This window comes from Giraffa tippelskirchi, chromosome 14 (genome assembly GCF_054371585.1).
Source record: "Giraffa tippelskirchi isolate mGirTip1 chromosome 14, T2T-mGirTip1v1.2.pri, whole genome shotgun sequence".
NCBI lineage: Eukaryota > Metazoa > Chordata > Mammalia > Artiodactyla > Giraffidae > Giraffa > Giraffa tippelskirchi.
The window spans coordinates 70,063,983-70,078,927 of record NC_137288.1 but is presented as its reverse complement, the minus strand read 5'-3'; the positions used below and the strand labels follow the sequence as shown (position 1 = coordinate 70,078,927).

Sequence of the window (14,945 nt, the reverse complement as noted above, 5' to 3'; positions counted from 1 at the left end):
AGGTGAACTGGTATTTCCATCTCTTGGAGAAGTTTCCACAGCTTGTTGTGATCCACACAGTCAAAGACTTTGGCATAGTCAGTAAAGCAGCAGTAGATATTTTTCTGGAACTCGCTTGCTTTTTCTATAATCCAGCAGATGTTGGCAATTTTATCTCTGGTTCCTCAATCTTTTCTAAATCCAGCTTGAACATCTGGAAGTTCAAGATTCACGTACTGTTGAAGCCTGGCTTGGAGAATTTTGAGAATTACTTTGCTAGTGTGTGACATGAGTGCAATTGTGTGGTAGTTTGAGCATTCTTTCCGTTGCCTTTCTTTGGGATTGGAATGAAAACTGACCTTTTCCAGTCCTGTGGCCACTGCTGAGTTTTCCAAATTTGCTGGCATATTGACTGCAGCACTTTCACAGCATCGTCTTTCAGGATTTGAAATAGCTCAACTGGAATTTCATCACTTTCACTAGCTTTGCTCGTAGTGATGCTTCCTAAGGCCCACTCGACTTCATATTCCAGGATGTCTGGTTCTAGGTGAGTGATCACACCATTGTGATTATCTGGGTCATGAAGATCTTTTTTGTATAGTTCTTCTGTGCATTCTTGCCACCTCTTCTTAATATCTTCTGCTTCTGTTAGGTCCATACCATTTCTGTCCTTTATTGTGCCCATCTTTGCATGAAATGTTCCCTTGGTATCTCTAATTTTCTTGAAGAGATCTCTAGTCTTTCCCATTCTATTGTTTTCCTCTATTTCTTTGCATTTATCGCTGAGGAAGGCTTTCTTATCTCTCCTTGCTATTCTTTGGAACTCTGCATTCAAGTGGGTTTACCTTTACTTTTCTCCTTTGCTTTTCGCTTCTCTTCTTTTCACAGCTATTTTTAAGCCCTCCTCAGACAACCATTTTGCCTTTTTGCATTTCTTTTTCCTAGGGATGGTCTTGATCCCTGCCTCCTGTACAATGTCACGAACCTCCATCCAGAGTTCTTCAGGCACTCTATCAGATCTAATCCCTTGAATCTATTTGTTACTTCCACTGTATAATCATAAGGGATTTGATTTAGTCATACTTGAATGGCCTAGTGGTTTTCCCTACTTTCTTCAGTTTCAGTCTGAATTTGGCAAAAGGAGTTCATGATCTGAGCCACAGTCAGCTGCCAGTCTTGCTTTTGCTGACTGTATAGAGCTTCTCCATCTTTGGCTGCAAAGAATATAATCAATCTGATTTTGGTGTTGGCCATCTGGTGATGTCCATGTGTAGAGTCTTCTCTTGTGTTGTTGGGAGAGGGTGTTTGCTATGACCAGTGCATTCTCTTGGCAGAACTCTGTCAGCCTTTGCCCTACTTCATTCTGTACTCCAAGGCCAAATTTGCCTGTTACTCCAGGTGTCTCTTGACTTCCTACTTTTGCATTCCAGTCCTGTGGCTCAGCTGGTAAAGAATCCACCTGCAATGTGGGATACCTGGGTTTGATCCCTGGGTTGGGAAGATCCCCTGGAGAAGGGAAAGGCTACCCACGACAGTATTCTGGCCTAGAGAATTCCATGGACTCTATAGTCCATGAGAGCATAGAGTCAGACACGACTGAGTGACTTTCACTTTCAATCATACCCCTATAATGAAAAGGACATATTTTTGGGGTGTTAGTTCTAGAAGGTCTTGCAGGTCTTCATAGAATCTACAAGTTCAACTTCAACTTCTTCAATATTACTTGTCAGAGCATAGACTTGGATTACTGTGATATTGTCCATTTTAGTTGGCTGATTCCTATAATGTCTGTGTTCACTCTTGCCATCTCCTGTTTGACCACTGATAATTTGCCTTGATTCATGGACCTAACATTCCAGGTTGCTATGCAATATTGCTCTTTACAGCATCAGACTTTACTTCCATCACCAGTCACATCCACAACTGGGTGCTGTTTTTGCTTTGGCTTCGTCTCTTCATTCTTTCTGGAGTTATTTCTCCATTGTTTTCCAGTAGCATATTGGGCACCTACCGACCTGGGGAGTTCATCTTTCAGTGTCCTATCTTTTTGCCTTTTCATACTGTTCGTGGGGTTCTCAAGGCAAGAATACTGAAGTGGTTTTCCATTCCCTTCCCTAGTGGACCACGTTTTGTCAGAACTCTCCACCATGACCCATCCGTCTTGGGTGGCCCCACACGGCATGGCTCGTAGTTTCACTGAATTAGATAAGGCTGTGGTCCATGTGATCAGACTGTTAGTTTTCTGTGATTGTGGTTTTCAGCCTGTCTGCCCTCTGATGGAGAAGGATAAGAGGCTCATGGAAGCTTCCTGATGGGAGAGACTGACTGAGGGGGAAACTGGGTGTTGCTCTGATGGGCGGGGCCATGGTCAGTAGATCTTTAATCCAGTTTTCTGTTGATGGGTGGTCTGTGTTCCCTCCCTGCTATTTACCTGGGGCCAAACTAAGGTGGAGGTGATGAAGATAATGGCAGCCTCCTTCAGAAGGTCCCAGGCACGCACTGCTACACGCAGTGTCCCCAGCCCTGCAGCAGGCCCTCGCCGACCCACACCTCCACCAGAGACTCCTGGACACTCCCAGGCAAGTCTGGGTCCGTCTCCTGTGGGATCACTGCTCCTTTCTCCTGGGTCCTGGTGCACAAGGTTCTGTTGTGCCCTCCAAGAGTCCATTCTCCAGTCCTGTGTAAGTTCTGGCAGCTCTATGGTGGGTTAATGGTGACCTCCTCCAAGAGGGCTGATGTCATGCCCAGGTCTGCTGCCCCCAGAGCCCCTGCCCCTGCGGCAGGCCACTGCTGGCCCGACCTCCTCAGGGGACACTCAGACACAGTTCTGTCTCAGTCTCTGTGGGATCTCTGGGTGCTGGTGCCCTTGTTTGAGCTCTTTGAGCGTCTCTGGCGGGAATTCACCCCTCCTACCATCTTGCTGGAGCTTCTCCTTTGCCCTTGGACATGAGGTGTCTCCTCATAGTCGCTCTGGTGCCATGCAGCCGCCACATAAATGCTCAAGACAGTAAGAAATCTTCATTAAATCTCCAGTACAGGCAGCACAGCAGAAACTGGAATTACTACTTGGCTAAGTTTATTGTAATCCATTACCATCCACCACAGTTCATCTGGTTTTTCAGAGGCAATATAGGTGAACTGAATGAGGATATGAAGTAGGCGCCACTCAGTTATCCCAAGGCAAACAAAATGACAATGTCAGCATCTTTGCTCCAGTTTGAAAAAGCAAGGTAAGAGTTCCACCTTAAAAAATATATTTCCCATAATGCTATTTTCCAGCATTTATTTTTTTCTTATACTGGCATGTCATCATGATACGGATTTGTAAATTTATATCATACTTTACCAAAAAGATTATCAACTCTTTGACAAAGATGACATCTCATTATGAACTCTTGTGTACATACGAATGCTGTAAAATTGTTACAGTATCTCTGAGATATCCTAAATGTATTTTGGAAACTGAGATTGCCTCTTCAAGCGGAATCTCTAAAAGGCATCCAAGCTAGAGACATTCTGGGCATTTCAAAACTAATAAATATTAATTGGGTATCTGGGTATTGTATACTAAGCAACTCTTAAGAATCCATTCCCTAAGGTGGCGGAGTTGGGAAGTAAACCTAACAGCCCTTGAAGAAATAAGAAACAAAAACACTTCTAAGAAAAGAGGCACCAGTTATCGATTTACAGTTAACTAAATTTTCCCTTTACTCCAAAGGAGGCCACAAGAGTAACAGAGACAAAGAATGACTCCGTTCCCAGAATCAGGCTGGAGAAACCATCCAAGAAATAATGTGATTAGACCTGAAGTCCAGCGTTTAGAAAGGTTGAAAGTTTTGATACAGAGGAAGTGTTCTGTATTATCACCTTGAAGGTGCAAGGTTACACAGGAGCCAGTTCAAAGGGAGTTTAACAGAGAAAAGTGGCTGTAACCTCTAAGCTCAACAAACGGGTCCCAAGAAATATCTGTCAACTGAAATGGCGTGCATTGCAGAAACGACACAGATTTGGCACTTGATGGCTTTGTACTCTAGTTTTTCTTACAGGGAAAGGTACTTTCCTTTTCCTTCTGATCTCTCTCTTTTTCTTTGCTTCTTTACTGTTTTCCACCTCTCCCATTTTGCCTTCTCTCTCTCCCTTGTTTGTCACTCACCATCCCTTTTCCAATCGTCATCCTCTTACCTGAACAGTCACAATACACAACTTCAATAATTTTTAAATAAAATAAATTAGTAGTTAAAAAATTATACATAAATAAAATAGATCTGTAATTAAATGAAGAATTGAAAATAACCAAAGTTGCACTCATTTAAGTTTTTTAACTTTTTAAAGAGCAGATGAAATTAATATATATTAATTATTAATATATTTTCTACCACTGTAAAAAATCTACAGCAGTTTTCAAGTAAAGAATAATGCTTGTCTACTTCAATTTAGGTATGAAAGCTCTTTTTCTCTTTGACAGATCTAAGAAAATTGATTTTTCTGCTTGCAGACCTTCAGGGGAAATTGCTGTGAATTACTCTGTGTTTTAGTATATATTATATAACAAAGGTGACCATTAATCAACACTGATTTCTTTCCTTGCTTTTTATTTCCAACATGATTGTCCTATTTTTCAGTTTGCATTTTCTTCTTCAATAGAGGGAACTAAGTCTTGAGTTATTAATCAATCAAAATTTTTAATTTATTTAAAATATATTAAGTTGAGCTGTTAGAGAGTTGATTCAAATTCAACTTAGGCATTGATTAGACTTGAAAAATGGCCAAAAAATTGCATAAAATATATGTAACAGTTGGCCTAACTTTTTCGTGCAGTATGTGAAGTTTAAAACCTAATTGTCATTCTTTATATATTTGTGTTCATCAACGGACTGGCCCATTTTAGAGTTACTCTTTACTGAAGCGTCTAACAGGCACATACAGGAGCTTTCTGCTCCTCACTGCTGTCCTAGTCTGTAAGGTATCCTGAAGTGAGAGCAGTCCTGAAAATACCCAATTCTATCCCCAAATCTGGAGAAAGGAAAATTGTACACTTTCTCTATTTTTCCCCTTCAGCCTGGGGAAAAGCATACATGATGACGAGAGAGGAGAGTGGGAGTGTCAGAAAGTAAAAAACAGGTGACTTTCTCTGAAGGAAGCAACAGCTCAGCTCAGCTCTGCCGTATGCGCGGTATACCTGTCATAGGAACGGGGCACACTTCATACCTCAGAGTGTGAAATCTGGTAGCCAAAATTTTTAACAATTCAGAAAAGAGCATCGCTAGAGCTCCGAACATATAAACAGAATGAAAGCAAGTGGCATGACAGTTATGAAAACGTACCAAAACAATAAGAAAAAACCAAAAGAGATTTTAAAAATAAAATAACTAGAAGAAAACCGAGTGATGTGCAAGACTGACCCCCAAAGGAAGAAAGAAAAAAAAGAAAAAATATTTGGAAACTTGATTTCCACAATTCAACAAATGTAAAAGAATTTATATATATTTGAGGACATGACACAAGAAGATATATCTGAAATAAAATAAAATCTGCATTTAAAAATTAAAAGAGGGCATTGTGACCTATAAAATTTAGTACAAGATGCTCCATGCTAACACATGTCCTACTTGTACTGACAAACTTGGAAGAGGAACAAAACATGCTTTACTCTTTCAGGTACCAATATCAAACCTATATGAGGAAAAAATCTTCCTTCTTAAGGAAACTACTTTTCTAAACACTACCTGCTGAAGACGATGGAAAGTAAATGTAGCTGTGGGCATGCAGAGAAATGGCTCAATAATTCATCTTGATTTTACAAATAGAGAAAATAATATGAAATAAACTTTTGAAATGTTTTGATCTTTCACTAACACAATTTAAACTGGCATGAAAGTTCAAATTGTGAGTCAATCCAGAATTATCCAAGCAATAGACTTATAACTAAAACTTTTTTTTTCCTTTCAAACTAAAGAGTTGCCATAGGCTTCAGCAATCCCACTCTTGGGCATATATCCAGCAATACTATAATTCAAAACAATACATTTACCACTATGCTCATAGCTGCATTATTCACAATAGCCAAGACATGGAAGCAACCTAAATGTCCATCAACTGGTGAGTGGTTAAAGAAGATGTGGTCCACATATACAACGAAGTGTTACTCAGCCTTAAAAAAAATGAAATAATGCCATTTGCAGCAACATGGATGGACCTAGAGATGATCATATTAAGTGAGGCTGGGCTTCCCAGACGGCGCTAGTGGTAAAGAACCCACTTGCCGTTGCAGAGGACACGAGAGACGTGGGAGGGCTCGATCCCTGGGTCAGGAAGATCCCCTGGAGGAGGAAACCATAACCTGCTCCAGTATTCTTTCCTGGAGAATCCCATGGACAGAGGAGTCTGGCGGGAGCTACAGTCCGTGGGGTCGCAAAGAGTTGGACATGACTGAGCACACACACACACACAAGTGAAGTCAAGTCATAAAATGAAACAAGTAAAGTGTGATGTCACTTATGTGTGGAACCTAAACTATGATGCAACTGCGCTGACCTACAAACCAGAGGCAGACTCAGACACAGAGCACAGAACTGTCGTTGCCAAGGCCGAGGTTGTTGGGGGAAGGATGGAGTCAGAGTCTGGGACTGGAGATGCAGACTACTATGTACAGAACAGACAGACAGCGAGGTCCTGCTGCCCAGCGCAGGGAGCTATATGCAGCGCCATAACGGAAGAGAATACGAAAAAGGATGTATCTGTGTGTGTGTGTGTGTATTGTTGCTCAGTCACTCAGTCGTGTCTGACTCTTTGTGACCCCATGAACTGCAGCACGCCGGGCTTCCCTATCCTTCACCATCTCCCGCTGCTTGCTCAAACTCAAAGCCATTGAGTCTGTAATGCCATTCAACCATCTCATCCTCTGTCACCCCCTTCTCCTCCTGCCTTCAATCTTTCCCAGCATCAAAGTCTTTTCCAGTGAGTTGACTCTTTGGATCAGGTGGCCAAATTATTGGAGTGTTAGCTTCAGCATCAGTCCTTCCAATGAATATTCAGGACTGATTTCCTTTAGGATGGACTGGTTGGATCTCCTTGCAGTCCAAGGGACTCTCAAGAGTCTTCTGCAACACTACAGTTTAAAAGCATCAATTCTTCGGTGCTCAGCTTTCTTTATAGTCCAACTCTCACATCCATACATGACTACTGGAAAAACCATAGCTTTGACTAGATGGACTTTTGTTGGCAAAGTAACATCTCTTGTTTTTAATATGCTATCTAGGTTGGTCATAACTTTTCTTCCAAGGAGCAAGCACCTTTTAATTTCATGGCTGCAGTCACCATCTGCAGTAATTTTGGAGCCTAAGAAAATTAAGTCTGTCATTGCTTCCATTGTTTCCCCATCTATTTGCCATGAAGTGATGGGACCAGATGCCATGATCTTAGTTTTCTGAATGTTGAGTTTTAAGCCAACTTTTTCACTCTCCTCTTTCACTTTCATCAAGAGGCTCCTTAGTTCTTCTTTGCTTTCTGCCATAAGGGTGGTGTCATCTGCATATCTGAGGTTGCTGACGTTTCTCCCGCCTATCTTGATTCCAGTTTGTAACTCATCCAGCCCAGCATTTCTCATGATGTGCTCAGCATATAGGTTAAACAGGGTGACAGCAGACAGCCCTGTCACACTCCTTTCTCAATCTTGAACCAGTCAGTTGTTCCATACAGCGTTCTAACTGTTGCTTCTTGACCCACATACAGCTTTTTCAGGAGACAGGTAAGATGGTCTGGTATTCCCATTTCTTTAACAGCTTTCCACAGTTTGTTATGATCCACACCATCAAAGGCTTTAGCATAGTTGATGAAACAGAGGTAGATGTTTTTCTGGAATTCCCTTGCTTTCTCTACAACCCAGCAAATGTTGGCAATTTGATCTCTGGTTCCTCTGCCTTTTCTAAACCCAGCTTGGACGTTTGGAAGTTATTGTTTCGCATAATGCTGAAGCCTAGCATGCAAGATTTTAATCATGACCTTACTAGCGTGGGAGATGAGTGCAGTTGTCCGATGGTTAGCACATTCTGTAGTACAACCCTTCTTGGGAATTTGGATGAGGATTGACCTTTTCCAGCTGAATATTATTCAGCACTGAAAAAGAGCTACCAAACCATAAAAGACGCAGAGGAAACTTAAATTCATATTAGTAAGTGAAAGAGGCCAATCTGAAAAGGCTGTATGCTGTATGATTACCATTATATGACATTCTGGATAAAGGAAAACTACAGAGATGGTTAAAAAAAAAAAATCAGCGGTCAGGCAGGAGGTGAGGATGGGAGCAGGAGTGGATGAACAGGCTGAGCACAGAGGATTTTTTAGGATAGTGAAAACACTCTGCATGATTCTGTGATGAGTATACGGCATCATGCATTTGTTCAAACCCATAGAGTGGACAACACCGAGCATGAACTCTAAGGTAAAGTATGGACTTTGTGTGGTTTTGATGTGTCAATGCACGTTCATCACTTGTAACAAATGTACCACTGTGTTAGAGGAGGTTAATGGGCGAGGCTGTACGTGGGTAGGGGGTGAGGGTCAGGAAGTATATAAGAAATTTCTGTGCCTTCCTCTAAATTTTACTGTGAATCTAAAACTTCTCTAAAAAAAAGTCTTTACAAATAGCTTATCAGTTATAGCTTATAGCTATATAAGTTATAATAAATAGCTATATCAGTTATAGCTTATCAGAAATAAAAATGATAATAACTTTAGAGTAACAACTATAAAATCATTTGATTAAGTTTACTGTAAAGTTGAATAGCATTATTAAAAAAGTGATACTGATTGTACCCCCAGACTTTTATGATGATGCTTGAATTCAAAATGACAACTTTATTTTTGCTAATAATCACAAACTTATGAAGTTTTATTTGTTATAGGTAGGCAGGTTAATTTATTCATGAAAATTTTAAGGTGAAAAATCTTAGATAATATTATAGCTGATATTTTCAGGCTGTGGAAAGCTACATTTACAAATAAAACCATTAATCAAGCTGTCCTTGAAAATGGCAAGTTTCATAGCTATAACAGGATATTCACTCTATTAACCAGTCAAATGTGATCTTTCTTAAAACTATCAAAATACATTGCAAGGAATACATTTGTTTTAGTAATTGCTTTGTATCATTTTTCTGTTACCATTTTAGCAAGCCTATTTTCCACAACATTTTAAAAGTTAGCTTGAGTGAAGAAAACACTGGACCCAAAAGAAAACAATTTTTTTTAATTGTGGGGTTTGTAATTTACATGTTATCTTTGAAGAAAGATCCATTAGGCTACAGTCTATCCAAAAAAACAAAGGAAAAGAAGGAAGGATGAAAGGGAAGAGGAAGGGAGGGAGGGAGGGGAGGAAGGGAGGGAGGGAGGGGAGGAAGGGGTAAAGGGATGGAGAGAGGGAGCAAAAGTAATAATCCCATGAAATAATCTCCATGTGATCATGTCCATGTCACAAAGGACAAGGAAAGTCAGGCATGACCGGAAGACTCCCATCATTTTTTTGTCTGTGGGGAAATTCACTCAGCGACTTAATTCAGAGAATATCTCAGGAACTAACATGTTATTAAAATAAAAACATTAACCTGGGCATTCACAAAGAGAAAAGGCATCACAAAGACTCCATAGTTGTCTCTCAGACAGCAGAGCTTTTCCAATTGTATCAGTACCCTTGCTGAATCTTTTTATGCCACTCTCTACTCCTCCCCAATGAATGCTAAAGGCACTTGGGAAAATAGAAAGAAAGAAGAAAGAAAAGAGGGAGAAAGTAGAGGGGATCCGGGACTTCCCTGGTGGTCCAGTGGCCAAGACTCTGCACTCCCAAGGAACGACATGGGTTCACTGAACCCTATGAATGGGTCCGATCCCTGGTCAGGAAACTAAATCCCACGTGCTGCAACAACAGGCCCCGAGCAACCTAAATAAATAAGAAAGTAGGAGGGATTTAAGTGAAGAAGGTAGAGGGAGAATCTTAGGAGAGGAAAGTAGAAAAGGAGGAAAGAAAGAAAGAAGGGAGGGAGGAAGGAAATGACTCTCAAGAAGGAAAGAAGAGGCATCCTTCTGGTTTATTCTTTATAACTCAGAACTTAACTAAAAACTTCATGGACTGCAAGAAAGGGAGAGAGGAAGGAAAGAAGGAAATACTAGAAAATATCTCTATCTGGCAAGCTGTGTCTTACAGAGAATTTAAAATGTAGCTAAAACTTTATGAAATATTTGAAAGGTCTTAGATTAAAACTAAAATAAAGTGGTAGCACAAGGGTTATAAGTCAGAATTTTAAATCAATAGAAATTGCTGTTGGGAATGTTATCTGTTGCTCTAGAAAGTAATTATAGCTCTGCATCATCTTGTTTTATGAAGTACCTTGGAGGATGGAGTCTAAATAAACTATTGTGATTTGTTTTTTTTTTATAAAATATACTTAAAGGAAAATTTTAAAGTAAAGTAAAATTACTTTATTTACTTTAAAAAAGTAATTTTACTTTATTCTAGAGCTCTTATAAAAATTTTTATTCCCACAGCCAACATGCAATCAGCAAATACAAATGCAAACGTGTACATAATTATTGACGGTTCATTTCCTACCCATCTTCCCAGCACTGAAGCCATTCAAACACATTAAGAGAGGTCAGATCCTTTGCAGTTAAGCCAAACCAACGGGCTCATCCTGCAAAATATCTATCTTCCCAACCGCAACAGCATAGACACTTAGAATTTAATTTCAGTAACTTAGTAAAAGAGAAATTAACCTAAATGTTTGACAGATAAGACACTGGTATTGATTGTGTGAGCATGCTTAGAGTCATGTGTGACTCTTTGCGACCCCATGGACTGTAGCCCACCAGGCTCCTCTTGTCCATGGGATTCTCCAGGCAAGAATACTGGAGTGGGTTGCCATGACTCCATGGGATCTTCCCAACCCAGGGATCGAACCCACGTCTCTTACGTCTTCTGCAATGGCAGGTGGGTTCTTTACCACTAACACCACCTGGGAAGTCCATTGGTACTGATTACGTTTTCCAAATAACTTAGTAGTTACTCAGAAAGTCCTATTTTAATACAATTCTGCAACTGAAAATCTTCCAAATGTGATGCAATATCATGGAAGCACACTGCAAGATTTTGCTGTGGAAGTGAACAGTGTTAGAAAATTTTATCAATCCTACTTAGGACACATTTGCTTTTATTCCCATCTCTATTAGTTCTTTACATTCTTTGCCCTGTCTATGCCATTGAGTCTGAGGGTAACTTAACCTTTACTGTATGAGTGGAAAGAAAGTACTCTGTAGAGTACAAAAAAGGGGGGCTAGAATTTGCTTGTGATTACAGAGAATTGAATTGTTACTTAATGATTTATCAGATGTTATAATACATTATGCATATAATATAGCCCTCTTCTTACAGATGAAGAAATTGAGGAGCAAAGAGGAAAATGACTTTTCCAAGTCACTGCTAGTGGGGAGCGTTGGGCTTTCCTTCCTGTTCTTTCTGTGCTCATGTGCATCAGTGGTGTTTGCCTCTTTGCAACTCCACGGACTGTCGCCCACCAGGGACCTCTATCCATGGGATTTCCCAGGCAAGAATACTGGAGGAGGTTGCCATTTCCTTCTCCAGGAGATCTTCCCAATCTAGGGACTGAACCTGCATCTCTTGCATCTCCTGCATTGGCAGGCAAGGTCTTTACCTCTGCACCACTTGGGAAGCCCTCCTTGTTCTTTCTACTTGTTCAAAAAGTAAGGACTTTAGTCACAATTGAGATCAACGACATAGCCTTTCAAAAAGTTTTTCAATAATAATGTTAATACCTCAAACTGTGTCTGTATTCATTCACTAAATGTATTCATCATTTTTTATTTTCATTATTTGCATAAAATATAGTTCCTGGATTCAAATTGTGTGACGGGAAAGGGTTTCCACCAGCACCAACAAGCAACGCTCTGTAATCTAGTCTGTAGGTGTCCTACAACCAGGTGCCCTGCAATTCAGTTCAGCTCCTTCTGACACTGTCTACCCAGAGGAAAGATCGGATCTCACAATTTAAGGGTCCAACCCTACAAGGCTGCATGCCTCACTCAGGTGCCAAGTGCAAGCCCAGATTACTGCCTGTGCTTCTGACAAGCTACTCATTAGAGGTTCCTACTACCTGTTCCTGTTCTTCAGACACAAGTCGCCAAATTCAGGTTACCTGTACTTCTGGTCAACTGGCTATAAATCAGGGGCTCCCTTGAGCTCTCCTTAGGTTTGATTGAGTTTCTCACAGAACTCAGAGAAACATTAAATTTTGCTAACTACATCCCTGGTTTATTATAAAGGTATATAACTCAAGTGATAACTTTGGTGATGGACAGGGAGGCCTGGCGTGCTGCAGTCCATGGGGTCGCAAAGAGTCAGACACGACTGAGTGACTGAACTGAACTGAACTGATGTGACTCAATAACAGCCAGAGAGAAAAGAAGCATAGACCAAACTATGGGGAGTGGGGCATGGAGCTTCTCTGCACCTAGGAGCTCCTTCCTACGCCACCTTCCCAGGACTTCCGTGTGAACACCAATCCAGAGGCTGACCAAACTCCATCCTGTTGGGGTTTTATGGAGGCATAATTGATTAAATCACTGGCCATCTGCAGTTGCTGCAACCTCAGCCTCTTCCCTCCTTTCCTGGGAAGTCGTGGGATGAGACTAAAATTCCCAGTCTAATTAGGAGATTAGTTCTCAAGGTAACCAGTTCCTTCCTTAGGCAGGATTCAGAAGTGACCTCATTAACATAACAAACTATGTTGCTCTCTTCTGGAATTCTAAAGTTGTCTGTAGCTCTGTGCCAGAAATGGGGGCAAAAACCAAATACTTATTTCTGATAAATGACAATATCACAGGTGTGAATATCATATCTTTTTTTCAGCAAGCACACCATAAACAATTAGAGAATTCAGAAGTAAAGTTTATTCTCTTCTTGGCAGTTTCAACAGTATACAATTGATTGCAAGTTCACTTACTTTCTCATACAAGTTATTTAATTTGATCCATTGATATTGTGGTAAAGTAGGCAGGGTACGATTACTATTTTATTTTACTGATAATGAGACTAAGGGGTCACAGGGTTTCCATTTATTTCCCAAAGTCTCAGCAAATTAGGTTATGAAACCAAGACATAAAACCAGTCCTTCTGACTCCACATTCAGGGCTCATTCCAATCAATCTGATTCCTGTGTAATTAATGTGACACTCATTTCCATAAGAATGGACACTGAAACATTTTAAAAGTATTTTAAATGCTTCAGGAACAAGGTAGAGCATAAAAGTTTCCTTAAGAAACTTTTCTTAAAGAATATTTTATACACATTTTATTTCAGCTTTAAGAGACTAAATCTGAGGTTTAAAAGACTAATTTTCTCCAAATATTTGCAAACATTATCAATTTATTGGAAAAGATCAATAAATATACTGGGGCAAAAACATCAGCAAAAGGGTAACCTTCAACATTTATTCTTTTCAAGGTATTTGATTTGCCACTTGCCAATCCTTGTAAGTTAGCAGTTCGTTTGAGTTAAGTGAGGTTTTATGATAGAAATGCACACAAATCTGTCTGAAGTCAAAAGTCAAGCTCAATACCAAAGAAAAGTAGGTACTTTCACTCTGCAAAACTGGGGTGAGATATATAAAGCTAGTGATAAGCAGTCCAAAACTATCAAATTCTGTAAATCCTATTGAAAAGATGCAACATCTGGCATTAGAAATCTGCCAGAGCTTCAAAGAGAAAGAAACAGTAAAAACTCAATCTGCATTTATGCTTCAGTGGAATCCACCTCAGACTACCTTGAGAACTTTAACACTCTTCATCGAGATCCAGAATTCCTCGAATCAGCAGAGGGCAGAGTGAAATGACCAGAGCTCACCTCCTCACACGACCACACCAAAATCACAACTATCTCCAGAACAACCATGGAGGAAAAAAAAACAACTGACACCGACTAGAAAAGATCTGGAACAACTAAAGACATAAAGAAAGAACCAGAAGGTCGGGAGGAGGGGCGCATGGGTTTGCCTGCTAAGTCGCTCAGTCGTGTCACAAAGTCGCTCAGACGTGTCACAAAGGTGACCCCGTGGACTGTAGCCCGCCAGGCTCCTCTGTCCATGGGATTTTCCAGGCAAGAATACTGGGGTGGGCTGCCATGCCCTCACTCTCTATAAAATCAAATCCCATAACCCCAGGGTGGGCGACCCACACGCTGGAGAATAATTATAGTGCAAAGTTTTTCCTACAGAAGTGGGAGTTTCGAGCCCCAAGTCAGGTTTCCCAGTCCGGGGGTCGGGCACCAGGAAGACAAGCCCCCTGAACCTTTGGTTTTGAAGGCCAGTGGTGCCTTTCTGCAGGAGCTCCACGGGACAGGGGACATAGGGGCTTCACTCTTAAAGGGCGCCCTCAGAATCTCAGGCACGCCCGGGACCCAAGGCGAGAGCAGTGCTTTGATCCAAGCCTGGGCAAGACCTACCTGCTGGGCTCGGGGCGTCTCCTGGGAAGGTGGGAACGGCGACGGGGGGGGGGGGAACGCGTGCTGCTGCTGCTCATGCTGGTGACGGAGACGCGGGGAGCGGACATACTGAGGCAGATTCAGCGTAAACACTCCTGGCCAATGAGCGATTGCCTCCTTGGCATCAAGATCCGGCTCCACCAACAGCCTGCGAGCTCCGGCGCGCAAGCCCTGGCGCAGGAAGGTGTGCGAGCTTGCTCACTCGCTAGGTCCTGTCCAACTCTCTGCACCCCCGTGGACTGACCGAACCCCACCACGCTCCTCTGTCCACGGGATTCTCCAGGCAAGAATCCTGGAGTGGGCTGCCATGCCCTCCTCCAGGGGATCTTCCCGACCCAGGGATCGAGCCTGTGTGTCCTGCATTGGCAGGTTCTTCACCACTGAGCCACCTGGGAAGCCTGCCGGGACGCCTCAGGCCAA

General features: G+C 41.5%; 1 protein-coding gene across 3 annotated transcripts in view; it reads right to left on the bottom strand.

Annotated features, from left to right (window-relative positions):
- Positions 1-14,925, bottom strand: part of LOC145534777 (glutamate decarboxylase 1-like) — a 216,936-nt gene extending 202,011 nt beyond the window's left edge. Inside the window, exon 1 of one of the 3 annotated variants that reach the window (XM_081563055.1) lies at positions 14,487-14,925. The gene's annotated coding sequence lies outside the window, so the exon portion shown is untranslated. The remainder of the gene's footprint in view (positions 1-14,486) is intronic. The other 2 variants (XM_081563049.1, XM_081563051.1) reach the window with 2 other exon arrangements.
- Between the last annotated feature and the right edge of the window lie 20 nt (positions 14,926-14,945).